Source organism: Cervus canadensis, chromosome 23 (assembly GCF_019320065.1).
Source record: "Cervus canadensis isolate Bull #8, Minnesota chromosome 23, ASM1932006v1, whole genome shotgun sequence".
In the NCBI taxonomy this organism is placed as follows: Eukaryota; Metazoa; Chordata; class Mammalia; order Artiodactyla; family Cervidae; genus Cervus; species Cervus canadensis.
Window position 1 is genome coordinate 4128489 of NC_057408.1, and position 14584 is coordinate 4143072.

The 14584-nt window shown below is 53.4% G+C and overlaps 1 protein-coding gene across 6 annotated transcripts in view; it reads left to right on the forward strand.

Moving 5' to 3' along the window:
- CTIF (cap binding complex dependent translation initiation factor) overlaps positions 1–14584 on the forward strand; it is a 314234-nt gene that overhangs the window by 169522 nt on the left and 130128 nt on the right. The gene's annotated exons all lie outside the window — the stretch shown is intronic.

Consider the following 14584-nt stretch of genomic DNA (forward strand, 5'->3'; position numbering starts at 1 on the left):
ACGCTCGGCCGCCACGGTCTCTGCAGGCGGTGGGGACTTTCAGGAGAAAAGCAGGCAGCCAGACAGTTTCGGGACCTCACTGTCCGAAAGCAGGCAGCCAGCACTAGGGGCCTTCCGATCCGTTCTTGGTGGAGTGAGTGATTCTGATGTTTGAGGGATGGCTGCAGAATATCATCTGGTCCATCCTAACCTTTCAGCTGTTGATGGATAGTTGAGGCCTTGCTGAGCCCCAAACCTGTATACTTGACCTTGATGGTTAACACTTTTGTAGGTTAACCTTCCTGGTCGTGGGGTGTCAGCCACACCAAGAGAGGCTTGCGTTCCTTGGATGTCAGGGTGGGGAGGTGACCGGAATCAGGTTTGGTGGCCGAAGGCACAGCCAGCATCTGTCTGTGTCAGGCCTCTGATCTCTCCCCTTTGGCTGCAAGGGAGAGAAGGCGGTGCTTTTCCTTTTAACAGATGGAATAACTGAGGCCAGGGACACCAGCCAAGGTTGTTTAGCTCAGAAGCAGCCAAGCTGAACTCCCAAGTGCTGACTGCGGTTCTCGGCCCTTCTGACTCCACAGCCTCCAGTGGACCTGTGATCTAGAAAAGACCTAGAGCAGGGAGCTGGTGGAGGCGGAACCGGGGCGGGCTGGTGGCGGCGGCTGCAGTGTCAGGTGAAGGGAGGCGGTCGGCTCCATCCCCTGCTGTCTCCGAGGCTCTGCGGGGCTCTGTGGCCTCCGCTCTGACCGCAGAGCAGCTGGACGTGGTGTCTGAGAGCTGCGATCACCCACCCGGCAGCCAGGTGCGTCTCAGACCCTGGGGGCGTCTGTGTTTCACCCTGAAGCCTGAAACAGGAATTTCTAAACTGGGCTCTAGAGCCCTAACCCTGACGGAAGTCTAGATCATATCTGAGTTCCCCATGGCTCCTTGAGGTCTTGAGTGGGTCCTGAGTCCTTTTATTCTCCAGTTGTTCAAGTCTGGGGCACAAGCCCTGGAATTAGATGTGGGACGTGAATGCCACCTCTGCTGCTCGCGACCTCCATGATTTTGGAAAATGATCTCGTACCTTGAAAACTTTATCTCTTTCTTCTGTAAAATGGGTTCACTAATTGGGAAGCTTAACCAAGCTCATCCCTGTAAGGTCTTAGCGGCAGCTCACTCTTCAGATCAGTGGGAATCCGAGGTGCTCAGAAAACACCAGAAGGCAGAAGTGGACTGCAGATGTCTGCCGAGGCAAGGCGGAGGGCCAGGGGAACAAGGGGGGCTATCCCAAATGCCCATGGGTGCCAGGTTTGCTTGTGAGCCCAGCGAGATTTCCTTGCATCCCCTCCAGGGGTGGGGCACCCGGGATCAGTTGTTTCTCTTCTCGGAATCAACTTGAGAGCTCTGCCCCCACAGTCGGGGGGGCAGGGATGGGGGCCCCCAGGAGCAGCCATCTGCAGACTCTGCGCCCACGTTCTGTGCGTGGCTCCGAAGGCCTCGGTGTCTGAAACTGACTCGTGGGCGTCTTTTCCTCATTTTGCAGAAGGAAAAGGTTAAGCTCGTGAACGGTTCAAAGGTTTTCTCCTTTAAAAATGTTCTCAAAACACGGGCAACTGGTAACCGCTTGTTTATTTTGGGGAACGAGTTAAAGATGTTTGCCGATTTCAGACAGAATTATGCGTCTCACGATATGAATGTGCTAAATGAGTGTTTCGTGCGTTCCTAAAAGAGCAGCCTGCCTCTGGGTGCTGTGTCCCCACCGGGGCCGGACACCCACTGATGGAAGTGGGGGCCACAGAGGCTCATGCACTGGGGGGCACTCCCTGCCCTCAGGCTGCAAGGGGGTGGGGGTGGGGTTGGCAAACACGGGAGGGCTGAGTCCTGGCCGTGCCGCTGACCCGCTGCTGGTGTTGACCTTGAGTGAGGTCTCACCTCCAAGGGGATTTCCTTCATCTCCCCCCCAACCCACCCCCACTCCTTCTGAAGGAATGGGCATCTGAGGCCAAGGATGAAGGTCATGGCCTGTGTTCCCGGGGAAGCGGGGTCCAGGATGAAGATGAACTGGCAGGATGCTGACTCAGGAGTGCCCTTAGGGTCCCAGAAGGAAGGGGAGCGGATTGGGCAAGAGGGGGCCATGAGCTGCAGTGATGTCTGGGTGGGGAGTTCTGATTCTATGAGGAGTCCTGAAATTGGGGTGACACTCTGTAGAGTTGTCCCCAGATGAAGAAAACAGGCAGGTCTTTGTATCCCTATGTCTGCTCTCATCATCGGATGGGGACAGCCTTGACCTTGAAACGGCCGCTCTCCACCCCAGTTTTTGTAGGGCCGACCGCTGAGGATTGTCTGTCATGGCACATCCAGCAGCCCCGGGTGCATGCATTGTTCTTGAACCCAGCCCTGGGCGCACATCACAGCCAGCACCGCGGGGAAGCACTCTCGAACTCTCCAGCTGGGATTGATGGAGCAGCACTCCGGGCTCCAGTCTGTGCTCCGGGGAAAGCAGACAAGAGCCCGGCCATAACCCCTGCTCTCAAGGGTCTGAGGCAGAGCTTGCACAGTGGGCCCCCGGAAGCCACCAGTGCATGGCCCATGACTATGCAGCATCCTCAATTCCTCAAGGAGGTTCCAAGAAAGGGGCCAGCGGGGGTAATTACGGGATGCTTCCTGGAGGAGTTGGGCATTGAACTAGCCTTCAGTCGCAAGGAGGACTTGAAAGGGAGATGGGAGGCCGTTAAGGTGAGGGGACTGTGAAGCCTTAGTGAAACAGTGTAGGAGTGGGGATTCCCATCGCCCTGAAAGCCACGCTCACAAAGCTCCCTAGAAACAGAGCCAGCCTCTACCCACAATTGAGAAGGAAAAGAGCTCCTGGCTTCCAACAGGGCCCAGCCCAGGCTATCAGAAGTCTCAGTTCCCCCCAGGCGCCAGAGCCGGCCTCCCAGCAGTGAGAGCGGGGCAGCTAATGGAGGCATTAGCAGTCCCTCGCACGATGCCTGTGCAGCCAGGGAGACAGGAGAGCCTTTCTCCAAATTAATTTGTTTCATTAAGTGAGGTCTCAGAACAGTTCATTTACTCCACGTGCAAAGCGGATTTGAGAAGAACGAAAGAATGGCACGGTCGTCCCCAGCTGGTATCGGATGCTGTGCTGGGCGGGAAGCGGGAGGGAAGCTGTCCCGCGTCAGACACCACCTCTCCCGGGTCCCCAGATGATGCAGCAGGTTGAGCAGAGCCCCCAGCCCCTCTTGCTGCCTCTGTCCTGTGACTGACCATGACTGCAGCGTGGGGTCCTCCAACAATCAATTGCAGTCTCATCCGTCCCCCTCTTCCTCTGCCACCACGTGCCCAGACCCTCACTGGGGGCCTGGCTCTTTCCCTCAGGGACGACATTCCTGTCAGCCATCAGATGTGATTTTGCAAGCTCTCTGTGACATCATCTAGGTCACTGATAAAAATGAACAAGACATCTGGAATTGATGGCGATGGGTATGCAACTTGGGGAAGATACTAAAAATCCTGGATTATGTATTCCAAAGGGGGGATTCTGTGGTATGTGAGTTATATCTCAACTTTTTAAAAGTTTTTTAATGGGTTAGGGAGGTCCCAGGATGGAGCAATGGGGCAAGCCTCTGTAAACCCTCCCTGAATCTTGGTGTTTGTAGGGATCTTCAAGTATATCAGAGTAGTGTGTGTGTGTTAGATGCTCAGTCATGTCTGACTCTCTGCAACCCCATGGACTATAGCTCTCTAGGCTCCTCTGTCCATGAAATTTTCCAGGCAAGAAGACTGGAATAGGTTGCCATTCCCTTCTCCCATTCTTCCTCACCCAGGGTTTGAACCTGGGTCTTCTGCATTGCAGGCAGATTCTTTACCATCTGAGTCACCAGGGAAATCAGACTGTCAGAGTAGTAACCCTTTCAAAAAAGGACGTAGATTTGGCCTGGCGCTGACTTGTTCTATGGGGCTCTGTGCTAGCTATTAATGATTACACCTTTTCTTCTGGATCGTCTGTTTGGGACTCTCTTTGGGACAGATGGTATCTATGTTTTTCTGATTTTTAAAACTGGAACTCTGTCCGTCTAGCTGCAGTCTCTAATGCTTTGTTCCCGACATGTGGTCAGGGGGCCTTTATGACCTCACATGGAGAGCTCCCTTTTTCTGGACCATTTAGCTCTCTCCCTTGGGCAAGAGGATGAACATTCAGAGTCTCTCTCTCCCACGATTTCCTCCGAGGCCATCAGCATCTTACTGAGGATGCCGTAGCTGAATCTACCTTCCCTAATCCAGCACATGTTCTCTGACAGAAGGCAAACCTTTCTCTTAGCGACCCCCTTAATTTTACATCATCCTCCCTGTCAGAAGCCTCATGCTTGCCTCCTCATTTTCACTCTAAATACAAAAGTTTAATTTTAGAATTGTCATTAACGCTTGTTAAGCCCACTGCTTGACACACCCTGATGGCTCTTCCCCACCCTTTGATGCCCTCACTGGTTACGGGAGATTCCTCGTTTCCTTCTGGAGCCCACGCCACCCTCCTCCTCTTCACACCTGGGCTCCCAGTAGGGACGCTGGGGGATGCCAGCGCTGCCTTTAAAACCCTGGCTCCAAGTCACACTTGTTTTCAGGAACTTACCTTTCCCTTTAGCCCCTCACCTCTCTCCTGCAGTTGTGGACTCCTTCATCTGCAAAGATGACTGAGCCCCAGATCTTGCCCATCAGGAACTGATCAGAAATCCATCCAGTTCAGTGTCTTGAATCCATCCATCTACTCACTCACAGGGGTCATTAAGGTAGCCCAAACGGTAAAGCGTCTGCCTACCATGTGGGAGACCCGGGTTCAATCCCTGGGTCCGGAAGATCCCCTGGAGAAGGAAATGGCACCGCACTCCAGTATTCTTGCCTGGAAAATCCCATGGATGGAGGAGCCTGGTGGGCTACCAGTCCATGGAGTTGCAAAGAGTTGGACATGACTGAGTGACTTCACTTCACTCACTTGGGAAGTTCAGTCAGTCCTCATTACTCGTGGATTCTATATTTGCAAATTTGCCTCCTTGTTAAAAGTTCCTCGATTGTGGTTAAGTCAATACAGTGCTTTCACAGTCATTCATGGACATGCCCAGAGTCCAAAGCGGTAAAACACTCAAGTCACCTAGACCCGCATATTCCCAGCTGAGGTTGAACCCGGAGACCTCTGCCTTCTTGCTCCAGCTGTCACATTGTAAACAAGTGTCTTTTCTGAGATCTACTCAGGGCTCTGTTTTTCACGTTGATGTGCTTTTTGTTGGTGAATTTGCTATTTAAAATGGTGCCCAAGCATAGAGCTGCAGTGCTGTCTAATGTCTCAGATGCCAGGAGGCTGTTATGTGCCTTTTGGAGAAAGTACGTACGTTGGATGAGCTTCCTTCTGGCCAGAGCTATAGCGCTGTTGGCGGTGAGCTCAATGTTAGCGAATCAACAATATATAGTAAATAAGATGTCTTTAAACCAAAACACACATAAAGTGGGGCTATGTCTGGAAAAAACATTGTGACCTGAGGCTCGCAGGAACCTAACCTTGTCTTTCTCCTGGGAGCGGTGGTTCAGTAGTCGCTAGTTTGGTGTGTGCAGTTTAGTTACATAGTTATATAGAGCGTTAACTACTGTGAGTGATGAAAATGGACTGTGCTAGCCCTTTAAAACAGTGGGAGAGGGACTTCCCTGATGGTCTAGTGGTTAAGACTTCGCCTTTCAGTGCAGGGGACATGGGTTCAATCCCCGGTTGGTGAGCTAGGATGCCACCTGCCTTGTGTCCAGGAAATCAAAAACAAGCAATGCTGTCACAGATTCAATAGACTGTTAAAATGGTCCACATCAAAAAAAAGCATGGAGGGATGCTAAAGATAAAGGACTGTGTTGTATGATGGGGTTTTAGGCTGAGTAGTTTATCCCGTCTGTGGGGTGGTAGCAGAGATGGGGGGAGGGCAGAGAGCGGGAGCCACTTCCCTCCATGGCTGTTACCCAGCTTGGGTCTCGCTGAGTGGCCACTGCTTCATTTGCCCATCCTGGGCCGACACTGTCCCCCAAGCCCTCCAGACGGCTGAGCCCTGAAGTGACCATCATTGTCATCCTGTCATCAGGAGCCTAGGGGACAGCGAGACGGATTACACTGCCATTGCCCGCAGTTTGTCTTTATATCGCAGCGAGGAAATTGCCCTCATTAAGTCCCTGCTAAAGATAGATAAGAAAATGGGACAGGCAAACCCCCACCTGGCAGGCAGCCCTGTCAGATTCTAAGCAAAATGAGTCAGATAGGAATTATTTTTAGGCTCCTTCTCCTCCTCCCCCACGCCCACCCCCAAGCTCTCTTGGAAAGAAGAGCAGCTCATTTCATGAAGCCAGATGTCCAGGTCTGTGTTTGATTGACACGGGGGCCTGGTTTACACTGAGAGAAGACCCGGGCCTTTGTATAGACCACGATGGCCAGATGATCATCCTTTGGACGATGCTGGTCTCTCTCAGCCCTCCTGGCACAACAGGCTGCCGAGAGGGCCCCGAGGGCTGGCTCACGACTCGCCCTTTCCTGTCCCTCAGCATCACACTTTGTAGGAGAATAAGCCAGTCCTTGGGGTCCTTCTCCCCGGGAAGGACCAGTAAGTCCCTGGGCCCAGGACCCTTGTCTGTGCATGGCCATCTCGTGCATTTTGGCAGAGCTCCTGGTGCCAGACCTGCTGCCCTCCAGTCTGGGCCCACTGCTGGGGAGCTGAGCACTGCTCCTTCGTGTTCGGTCTGTGCTCCTTTTTCCAGCTATTAGGATTCATCCAGACCCCTTAAACCCTAGAGGACAAAAAGGGAGACCTGAGGGCAAGGAGGCTGGTGAAGAGGAGGCAAGGGCATGTGCCTAAAGGCTTAGAGAGCAGAAGGGATGCTGATAAGGACAGTGGCCATCTAGAGATAAATGCCCAGGACAGAGCGTAGAATGGACACCAGGAACCAGCCACCTGAGTTGGTTTAATTATAGCTCCTTAGAGGTCTTGGTCTCCCTTTTTTTGAAATGCTGGACATTTGGGGTTGGCTCACAAATGTTAACCCCAACCCTCTCTCCCTTGCTAACATGGAGGGACACAGGCAACTCCTTCTGCCCCAAGTGCCCGGGCGTCTGGCGCCAAGTCTGCACAGCCTTCACGCGGGGCAGCTGGCATGGTGGGTATGAGGGCCTTGGTCAAGCTCACTTGACTTCTAGATCAGTTCACCCCTTGCCAGCCAGGGGATCTGAGGCAATAAGGACCCTCGCCAAGCTCATTCTTCTTCTTGCCCCCAAAGACACTGACTGTAGCCTGTAAGAATGCCATCAGATGAGGTGTGATGGGGGGTACACGAGAGACCCCAGCCCCGTGCTGGCTCCAAGCACCGAGCCATGAGTTCCCTCTTTCCCGGCATTTGCTCCTGGGACCCCTCCATCCTGGGCCATGTGCAGGGAAGGAAGGAAGATCAGGCCAGCAGTTGTGGAGTCTGGGTTTCCACCTTTGTGCGGCCCAAGGCACTTCTCTTACACTTTGGGAGCTAAAACTTTCAAATGTATTGGGGAGAGTCCAGGGTTAACGATGACAAAGAATGCTTCCCAGTGACAAAGAATGCTTCCCAGGAATATTCCATTCCTTCGCTGTGGGTGGAAAGACAGAGACACTCTAGAGGCCATTTGGGGCTTTCAGTGCAAATAACTTGCTCCCCTTTTATCTTTAACCCAGCGCATTCACCCCGTCCAGAAAGTTCCAGAAATCTGGGCCATGTCTGGTGCTCCTGTGTACATTTTTGGGGACCACATGTGGTCTAGGTCTGTACACTGGGCACCCAGCCATACCTGGTTGAGCCTCCACAGTCCCAGCATTCCGGCTGCCCGAGATGGAATGCCGCCTGGGACCACCTTACCCCTAGGGTAGGGTGTGTAGCCCGCTGGTTCAGGCAAGCCTGGCCCACCCCGAGTCCTGCCCGGGAGTCGCTCAGCGATTTAACGGGCACGGTGTTCGGGACATGCTGAACCCTTTGCAAATATCTGCTTGTGTAGTCTTCCCAACAACCCTAGGGAGGAGATAACTTTTTATTTCCATTTTATAGATGAGGAAAGTAACTTGCACAGAGAAGGGGAGTAACTCCCCTAAAGAGAGAGCGGGGAGTCTACGGCCATACCACCCTGAACGCGCCCGATCTCGTCTGATCTCGGAAGCTAAGCAGGGTCGGGCCTGGTTAGTACTTGGATGGGAGAGAGCGGGGAGTTGCTGAGCCAGGCTGCAAACTCAAGCATCCTGGCTCAGAGGCTGGACCCCTAACCAGTTATCTGCTGGAGAATTCTCTCCCCTGGATCCCTCACCTTCTCCAACATCCACCCCCTGACTGAGCCCCTCATTAACTCTTTGTCAGGGCTGTAAAGGCAGCTTGGGGGCCACTGTTTTCAAAAGGGCTGAGGGATGGGGGGCTCGAGCATCATTTAAAGAAATGAACAAATGGTGAGATTTCAGCCAAGACCCACCAGGCAAGCTTGCCCACCCTCTGCCCTCTGCACCCTCCCCCAGGTTAGTCATGCCTGTAGCTCCCTCCCCTGGTCCAGATGATTCATACGTGGACCGATTTAGGAAGTTCCTGTAATAGCCCAGAGATGTCCCAGGTTTCAGGGGCCCCACCTGCTGAGAGGCTGGAGGAAGGGTGCTGTGAGTTCCAGAACAGTGAGCAATTCTCAGGGGAGGGCAGTCTGGGGTGGGGGGAGAGCTTCCTCTGGCCACCAGCTCCCCCACACACAATCCCAGGAGGACAGGCCAGGCCAAGAGGGTGCCCTTCACTCCCCAAGGCTCCCAGCAGGGACGGGAGCACAGGTTTTAAAAATACCAAGGAGCCTTCCTGCCTGGGTCAGCATTTACCATGAGCTCCAAGAGTTATTTCTGAGTCTTCCCAGTAATTTAATTTTAGCCATTTATTCCAATGCGTGTGTTTTTGGGGGAAGCCAAGGTGGCCTCTATTATGGTTTGGAGTATTTTTGGGAGGTCCTGGTTTCCAGAAGTGATGCAGGGGTTCAATTAGGCAAGGCATCAGCGAACAGAGTTAAAATAACTCCAGAAGACAGGCCCGCGGGTCCCCGGAGGTGATGCTGTGCTGAGCTCCCCCGGCGGGGGGGAGATTAAGACCAAGGTGTCCCCGGCATGCCCAGTCGTCATCACCGAGATGGCAGCTTGTGTCATTGTCGCCCGCTCTCCCAGCACCTGCAGGCATCTTGGTGCCCTTCAGATGCAGAACTGATGGAGCTGCCAGTTCTTTCTAACTTGGCCTGGACGCGCAGCCCAGGCACCAGGAGCAGACAAGCCCACATCCGTGGCGAGTTCTGCAGCTCCAGCTTGTAGGGGTATAGGTGTACTCACCAGTGCCTTATGGGGAGCTGAGAACTTTGCGTCACTAGCACACTGACACTGCAAGGTTTGCAGAGGAATTATTCTAGGGGAATTATTGAACCGCGGTCAAGCAGACCTTCAGTTCCCCACCCCCCCAGCACCAGCTGTACCTGACCACCCCTACCCCAATTGCCCCTCCCCCCCAAGACAGGCCTGGCCCGCCTCCCACCACCCCTTTCTTGCCTCCCCCTAGAGAACAGTCCCCACTCACTGCATTTCCTGACCTCAGTCTGCTCTCTGTTCCCCGAAGCTTCTCCAGTCTGCCCCCAGCGGCTCCCTCCACCTGGGCCCTTCCTCACCTGCCTTGCTGGCCCCTTTGCACGTGGCACCCACTTGTCACTATTCAAGCTCTTTTTCATCCTGCCTTGATCCTCTTCCCTGACCTTCCCCATGAGCTGTTGGCATGCGTCAGGCCCCGGCCGGCATGGACTGAAAGATCTCTCCCTGCCACACCCAAGGTCCCTCGCCCACCTGGCGCACAGGTGCAGCAGCTGAGGGACTCAGGGATGGGGCGGGCACGGTGGGGAGTGTGCAGGACGATCACTGGTGGGCGGGAGGCCAAGCCCGTCTCCCGAGTCACCTCTCCGAGGGACCGCCCGAGCCAGCTTTATCCATCGCTCACCCCTCGGGATTATGCTGCCCTTCACTTGTCTTCAGACACCTCTTTTCAGCTTAAGGGGAGGATTCTGTGGACAAAGGATCCCATTTTAGGCTTTCTGTTTGTTGAGGTTGACACTGAACTTGGGAAAGACGTGTGTCGACCCAAGGATGAGAAATAGTTTTAGGAAGAAGGGGAAAAAAAAAACTCTATGGGGCTGTGTGCATGTTTGGCCCGGCATCCTGAGCGGCCGCAGCAGACTGGCTCCTTGCGTCAGAGAGCAGATGGTCACCCTGAGCAGGAAACCTGGTGCCTCCAAACCGTGGGCCACAGCCGTGGCTCAGACAGGCGGGGCGGGCACAGGGCAGAGGGCAGGTTTCTGACTTTGCCCTGATGATCCGGAAGGTTGGCACGCACTCAGTCAGGAGTATGGGGTGGGAGAGGTAATCATTAGGACCTCTCTAAGTGGGACCTAGGAGGACCAGCTCCCTCCCGAGGAGCCATCTGACTCACCATCCAGTTTCTGTCTCGGGCACCCTTTGCTGGCCAAAGTTCTAGGTCTGTATTTTTACTGTGGTGCTTATTACTCTGCACGCCGTTGGGGAAAAAACCCTCTCCCCTCGCCCACCTCCTACTACTCTCCAGCCACTCCTCGTGTACCCTCAGGTACCACTCTTGCATTTCATCTTTTGAATGGGAGCATCAGGAATCAGTCCAGCCTTAGCCCAGGGCACATCACTTTGCATTTTCACGAGAGCCTTCAGTGATGACCCAGAGTTGAGAGTGACCTCATGCTGACAGCTTGAGACACTGAAAATCCGGTAGAGGCTGAAGGTAGGCAGGGGGGATACGTGTGTGCGTGCATGTGTGCTAAGTTGCTTCTGTCGTGTCTGACTCTTTGTGACCCTATGGACTAGAGCCCGCCAGGCTCCTCTGCCCATGGGATTCTCCAGGCAAGAATACTGGAGTGGGTTGCCATTCCTTTCTTCAGGAGATCTTTCCAACACAGGGATCAAACCTGGGTCTCCTGCATTAGCAGGTACATTCTTTACCATCTGAGCCACCAGGGAAGCCCCCGGGGAGGATGCATGGGTTGTTATTTATTGATTGTGGGAATTTTAGCTCCTAGAAGCCTAAAACGATGCCACTTTAAGCAAACGTCCTTTTTGGCTCGAAGTTCTTTTTCTGGAAGTCACATAACTGAGCCACTGTAGAACCCAGGTTCCAGACAAGTGTGTAGGTGGCCCCTTGGGTGTGCTGACTTGTCTAGACTTGGTTTGGGCCTCGTTGCTAGATGTAGAGCCTCCAGGGCATGACTTGACCTGAGGCTTGTGTCTCTTCTAAAAGTATCATGCTCTGAATGCTGGTAAAATATCAAGGACTTCTCAGACGTGAGGGCTTACTGCCTGTATGTGGAATACACACATCTGTGTTTATAGCTGTGTATGTGTGACTGCTTCAGGGACCTCTGCCAGTTACCATTTCCAGTGATTGTTTGCTGGAAATGGAGCTCGGCCTGCATGTTTGTATTGGTTATCCATTGCTGCATAACAAATTATTCCAAAACTTAGAACTTCGAACAGCAAATATTTATTATCTCACACAGTTTCTAAGGGTCAGAACCCAGGCCGTTTAACTGGGTGCTCCTGGCGCAGGATCTCTCCTGAGACTGCGGTCAAGCTGTTGGCAGGGACTGTGATCATCTGAAGACTTGGTTCAGATGGGACTGGAAGATCCACTTCCAAGCTCGCTGACGTGGCTGTTGGCAGGCCTTAGTTCCTCACTGGCTGTTGGCCGGAGGCTTCATTTCCTTGCAATGTGGGCCTCTCTGTGGGGTGCTCATGACAGAATGAGCGGGGGGGGGGCGGGGGGGTTGGACAGAGAGGCTGTCCTGTCTTTTGTAACCTAATCTCAGAAGAGACATACCATCCCTTCTGCTATTCTGCTGGTCCCATAGACTAACCCTTGTACGGGGTCAGAAGGGACTACAGAGGGTGTGAATGCCACCAGGTGGGGACCACCGGGGGCCATCTTTACCTGATTCTAGTTTTCCTGTGGCATTGTTTGTTTGTTTGTTTATTTGTGTGTTTGTTTTCTCCTGTTTTAAATGACCTAGTAAAATGCACAGATAGCTTTGAATGAGTTGAAGTTTTTTGTTTTCTCTTTTCTGGTTCAGCCTCAAGCCTTTCCAAGAACGCCTTCCTTCTCCTGTCCTCCCCTCTACACCCCCCTGCCCACGGCTCCGCTCTCCAGTAGAGCATGTGTTGGAAAGTTTCCTCCCTGGGGAAAGTCGTTCTTGTTGGCCATGCCGTGTGGCATGTGGGATCTTAGTTTCCTGGCCGGGATTCGAACCCCTGCATTGGAAGTGTGGAGCCTTAACCACTGGACTGCCAGGAAAGTCCCTGAGGAAGGTTTTAAACCAGAGGATGACTTTATCTGAGCTTTGGGACCTGCCTGTTGTGCAGGGGTAGAGCAGGTAGTTCCAGGAAAAGGGAACTTTCCAAGATACACTTACACACACACCCCTTCTCTCTCTCTCTCTCTCTCTCACACATACACTTATTTTCCCCTAAACTCTTTAATCTCAACGTTTATAAAAGATTGGGCTTTAATTGGAAGCATATTGAAATACTTGAGTCTGTCTGTTTCCAAGGGTCAGGAACCCAGGGGCAGTTTAACTGGGTGCTTCTGGCTCAGATCTCTTGAGATTGCTCTCAGGTGTTGGCAGGGATTCACTCTGACAGGGAAGGCTTCCTTGGATAGTAAAGAAAAGAGTATGAATATTAACAACGCAAATGAAGGTATCTTACCACAGCCTTTCTCATAGCATCTCTGCAGCAGGCTTGGGGGGCAGATAAGACAAATGCCCCCCAATATAAGAGCAGTGTAGGTGAGACTCAAGAGAGGCCATGTGATTTGCTCAAGACTTTGCAGAACTGAAGCTGGTTCCAGACATCAGAATGTCCAGACTCTCTGCCTTGGGGTTTGGGGACGTTGGCCGTAAGTAGGGGGACACGTGCTCCTTTTTCACCCACTCCAGGGTAAATGGTGATCTGGAGAGAGAAAAGCATTTAGGCTTCAAGGGCCATGTGGTCTCTGTCATAACTGCTCCACCCTGATTCCACATTGCAGGGCAGAAGCAGCCACTGAACGAGACGGACTGTGCTTCAACAAAACTCTATCCACAAAAACAGGTGGGGGCTGGACTCAGCCCAGAGGCCACGGTTTTCATATCCCTGATCTAGACGATCACAGGAACTCCAAGGAGAAGGGATTGGTTACCTGCACTGTACCCCGAGGAGACCGAGGTGGAGTGGGTGACGTCACCTCCCTGACTGTGCTCTCGTGGGATGCTTGGGGCAGATCCAGGCTGTATGACCGACCAGTCTATGTCCCCTTTCCCTCCAGCCTGCCTGGGATGGCGTGTTTACCCAGGGTCGCCCCAGGACGGAGGTAACAGGAAAACCAGAGGAGAGGCCCTGGTGGGGGGTGGCAGGGAGCACCAGGCTGTCCTTCCCCACCTCTCCCCAACGTACTCTGGTTCTTGACAGTACCACACTTCTCAGGGAAGCGGGTCTTAGGGTGGTGGGCTGCTGGCCGGGTGCTTGAGCTCCAGTCGGCTAAGCCTTAGTGGCCGTGTTGGACAGAAGTCCCTGGGGATGTATTTTGATGTAGAGGTTGCAGAAGGCTTTGGTGAAGGCTGCTGTGGGAGACCTCGGGGTTCGAGGTTCCTGGAAGTAGCCACTGATGTCTAAGGAGCAGAACTTGGAAGGCTGTAGAAAGAATGGTGTCCCCTGCCTCCCTGAAGCTATCAAGGCAGGACTGGAGAAGGCAGAAGGTGGAAGGGAAAATGGGCCAGCAGGACAGGGCAAAGACAGGACAGGCTTTGCCTCAGAGACAGGGCTGGAGAGTCCAGACCCTGGGCTGCGTGGGCCTCTGCCTGCCACGGGGTAGCTGACACTGCAGCCCCAAGGACCTTCAGCCTCAGAGGGTCTCTTGTTCTTGGTGAGCAGTCTTTGAGCAGCCCCTCTGGAAACAAGGCTTCCCGTTTACCCGCTCAGGATCCTCAGATCACAGCCTCTCCTGCAGCCAATGTGGCCCAGCCAGCAGAGTGTACACCAGTCTGGAGTGTAGACAAAAGGGGGTGCTGACTAATGTGAGCAGCGGTCTGGGGGCTTTATTCGCCTTGTGTCTGCTGTGGAGGCATGGTGTGTTCTCTGGAAATATTGGATCTACTTGTTAATCATATTAATAATCATAATATGAAATGTATGGGATTTTGAGAGGCCCTAGGACCTTGTTGTCTGAACTTGCATGAGTACCTGCCTCCTTTGGGCTGCCCTGGTAACTCAGCTGGTAAAGAATCCACCTGCAATGCAGGAGACCCTGGTTTCATTCCTGGGTCGGGCAGGTCCCCTGGAGAAAGGGATAGGCTACCCACTCCAGTATTCATGGGCTTCCCTTGTGGCTCAGCTGGTAAAGAATCCGCCTGCCATGTGGGAGACCTGGTTTCATTCCTGGGTCAGGCAGATCCCCTGGAGAACCGAAAGGCTACCCACTCCAGTGTTCTGGCCTGGAGAATTCCATGGACAAAGGAGCCTGGCAGGCTACA